Raw genomic sequence first — 4,424 nt, forward strand, 5'->3', positions numbered from 1 at the left:
AAAAAGTGATAAAAAGAAGAAAATTGAGAAAAAAATTAAAAAGAAAAAGAAAAAGTAGGTACATAAAATAGAAGATACACCAAATGCTTTGATTAAGCCCCAAATATTTGTTTAAGAAAATTTGACTTTTGATGAGGGATTATTAGCCTAGCAGAGTTTTGCAGATTGAAACAATCAAACTATGTAGAATCCTTGTATATTGACATATTGACTTATGTTTAGTGAGATTTACCTAAATTGGAGAGGTGAGGAAAGTATAAAAAATTAACCTTAGATCACACACTTGGAAGTAGCGAAAAGAACAAGTTTGGAGGTGTGTGTGAATCTCACGAGTGAGGACAAGAACATATTTGACTATTAAGGGTCGGGAATGGAACAACTTATGAATTCACGATGCTATGCTTAATTCTTCACATACACACGTCGACTTTGCATTGGAAAGTTGACTTTGATTTTTGTATCGTGATCTTGAAACTGTAGTTAGATTTAATACCATGATTTCAATTCTGAGATAAAACACCAGGTGAGCTAGCTAAATATTTTTTGCATGCTTGTGTGTTTGTTTTAAGTTAGGTTATAATTTTATTTGAAGACAAACAAATGTTCAAATTTGGAGGTGTTTGATAAGTGTATTTTATACACTTATCTAGGCCAATAAGTTAGGATATTTGTTAATGATTTAAATGAGTTATAGTCAAGTTTTGTGTTAATTATGTTTGTTAGGTTGAAATTAATGCACATTGATAAATTTGGAAGAAAGGAACGAAAAATGTGTGAAAATAAAGAAATTTCAAAGTTTGGGGGATCAAAGTGTAAACATCCAATAGTTGATTCAGACCACAAAACGATGATTGAAGATCGTAAGACATCAATTAGATGCAATTGGAGGCCAAAGGAATGAAATAGAGTTGAAGCATTTACATAAATTAATCCGAGCCGAAGAAGTTCTGTTCCGAATTTTTAATCTCAAATTGAGACCCATTTTTCGGATAGAAAACATTTGAACTGGAAGATTTGTATATTAAAAAAAATGTAGCTCTTTCAGTAAGTTTTTGAATCACCTCAATCGGAGTTTGGAAGAGAAAGTTATGACCAAATAATAGGAAGCTGTCCAGGGACCATACGTGCGATATGGCGCTTGCGCAGCACACTTTTTTCTCCAACTCGAGAGCAATATCATTGACTAGTGCACATGCAATAGACTATATGGTGCACGAGTACAGGCCAAATTTTCTGTGACTGCCTAGTTTCCTTATTCTGATAAAATTCTACATGAAAACTATATCTTTACATCCTATATGTACCTAAACACACCCAGAACGTAAGGAACCTTTCTTTTGACCTGAAAGTCTTACATTCTATGTACTTTGTAGGCAAAGAATGAGGCCAAGCGTCAAGATAAAGGTGGATTATACAAATTTATTGAAGAATATTCACCCATTTTCAAGATTCAAGGTAAGAAATTGGATTTCTCCATTTTCTTCATTATTTCTCCATTCTGGGTGATTTTTTTTCAATATTTCTTGTATAATTTAATTATTAGAATGTTAGACTAGTTTTTTTTAGTACTGGATGAATGATGAACTCTATTGCATATTTGTTTTGATTTAAGACTATTGATTTAGTTATTTATTGATTGATTTTGCATACCCATTATATTATTTAATTGATTGATCACCAATTGAATAATTAATTGCTTGTTATAATGCTGAGAGACTCACAATAAGTTTAAAACGTGGCAAAATTAACATATGTAGATACAATTAGGAATAACCTTTATCATATATGCAATCACATAGATAACATGTAATTTAAAGCATTTTGATCATAAGAATTCGAACTAAGAATATGATCAGGTCATGATTAAAATAGACTTAATTTGTCCTGGAAAAGAGAATTAAATATACTAGTATTATCGATTATCAAGAAAGCATGAAATTGACTATATTACGAATTAAGAATTAAAATAAATGGTAATAGGGGGATTCAAAATTCAATACAATCATTCACATATTTGACAAAATATTTTTTATTGCTTCCTTAATTTGGAATTAGTTTAAATAACAATAGAATAACATCTTTTATGTCACGAACATCGAATTTAGTAATAATTAGTGAAGTAGAATTAAAAATTATTCCTCGTGGGACGATAACTCACAACTCACTTTATTGTTACTTGTATACGATCTCATACGCTTGCTAGTTTCATGAGAACAGTGGAGTCATGTATACCTTTTTTCTCTAAATAACTATGAAGGAAGGCATTTGTTACATCCATTTGATGCAATGACCATTGTTTGGCACTAGCAACAGCAAGAACACATAACATTTGTCAACTTGGCAACATGAGCAAATGTTTCAATATAATCCAAGCCTTCTTATTGAGAAAATCCTTTAGCAACTAATCAAGCTTTGTGGTGCTCAATTGTATCATTGGAATTTCTTTTGATACGTATACCATTTGCTGCCAATGGGATGATGACCAGAGGATAATAGAACCAAAGACCATGTTTTTTGAGCATTAAGTGCATCAAGTTCAAGTTGTATGGCGTCTTGCCATTTGGGATCTGTGACTGCCTGTGCATATGAAATGGGTTCAAGAATACTGGAAATAGTGTTGACAAAATGTTTATGGTGAGGTGGCAAAGTATCATAGGAAATGTAATTACTTAAAGGATATCGAGTACCTAACTTAGTTGAAGACTCTTGGATCGAAGATGCATTTGTCGGCAATGTACTAGTTTGTCCATAGTGAAAATCTTGAAGATGAATAGATGGTTTTCTGACACGTTCACTTCCACAAAGAGGAAGTGTTGTAGATGTCGTAGGAGAAGACGAATGTAAGATAGCAGTGGTCTCAGGTAATGGTAATTTAGGTGTATTGGTAAGAGGAGGTGAATCAATGTGGTATTTGATTAACTCGAGTTGCGAGATAGTACTTTCTGATGAGGTTTTGGGAGCATGAAAGGGAAAAACTTCCTTGTGAAAAATGACATTGCCGCAAGAGAAGAATTGATGATTGTTGAGGTCATATAAGCCATAAGCTTTTTGTCTAATGGGATAATCAACAAATATACATTTTCTTGTGCAGGAGTCAAATTTATGCAATGGATGCAGATTGGTTGTATACCAGAAGCAACAATTTAATGGGTAAAAACTCATAAGTTAGAGTAGGTAGGAGGTTTTTTATACAACATTTCGTGTGGAGATTTGTAGTGCAGCATAGGGGTAGAAAGATGATTGAGTAGATAGGTGGCAGTAACTAAACTTTCTCCCCAAAATTGTAAAGGAAGATTTGCATCAATCTTAAGGCACTGCCAACATTTAAAACTTGTCGATGATTTCATTCAACTACACCATTTTGTTGAGGTATAGATGGACAAGAACTATAGAATAAAATGCCAAGGTTGGAAAAATATGACTTCATGGGTATGAATTCCAATCCATTATCACTTCAAATGCATTTAATTTAGCAATTAAACTAAGTATTGAGAAATGAGATAAAGGTTTTCAATAATCCTTGTGTTTTAGATTTAATCTTCATTAAAAACATCCACGTAAATTGAGTATAATCATCAACGAGAATTAAAAAATAATGAGCTCCTGTATGAGTTGTAATACGAAGAGGTCCCCAAACATCACAGTAAATAAGATCAAATGAATGTAAAGTTTGAATAGAACTAAAATGAGAAAGTAGTCTTGTTTGCTCAGCTAAATGATGAGTTTTGCAAGTGTTTGGGATCATATACAATAGAGAGACTAATATGACTCAAAACTGTGTATGTGTCCTTCAGGGATGTCCTAACCGTTGGTCCCATGGGATTTTTGTAGTAGAATCCACATGATAAGTAGCTAGATTGTAAGGTAGTGTAGACGTCACTGAAGGCACAAAGTAGTACAGGCCATTAACTTGCTTCCCCAAACCAATCATCTTCTTCGAATTTAGGTCCTCCAATATACAAAAAGTAGGATATAAGTGAATTGAACAATTCATGGCACTTGTAAGTTGACTAACTGATAACAAATTGACGTGAAAAGAAAGGAGCACAGAGAATGTCTTTAACATGCATGTGATATGAAAGTTGTGTAGAACCAATGCCAATTATTTCAAAATGGGCACTATTAGGCAAGAGTACTTGAGAAGAGAAAGGAGAGGTAATGGAAACTGATGTGGCTATGTGATGAGTGGCCTCACTATCAATAATCTAATGATTCAAGGTTGTTTATGTAATAAATTAGGAGTGGAAATGGGCAGATATGCCTGTGCAGTTTGCCTGAGCAAAATTTTTACCATTGAAGAAAGCTTTGATTTGAACAAGTTCTTCAAGAGTGAATTGAGGAATGGTATTCGTGGAGGCCTTGTGAAAGTCATGACTGATCTGAGTACTTGCTTGGTGTGCAGCAAGTTTTCTATTACAATTCGG

This window comes from Olea europaea, chromosome 12, assembly GCF_002742605.1.
Source record: "Olea europaea var. sylvestris chromosome 12, O_europaea_v1, whole genome shotgun sequence".
NCBI classification, from domain to species: Eukaryota; Viridiplantae; Streptophyta; class Magnoliopsida; order Lamiales; family Oleaceae; genus Olea; species Olea europaea.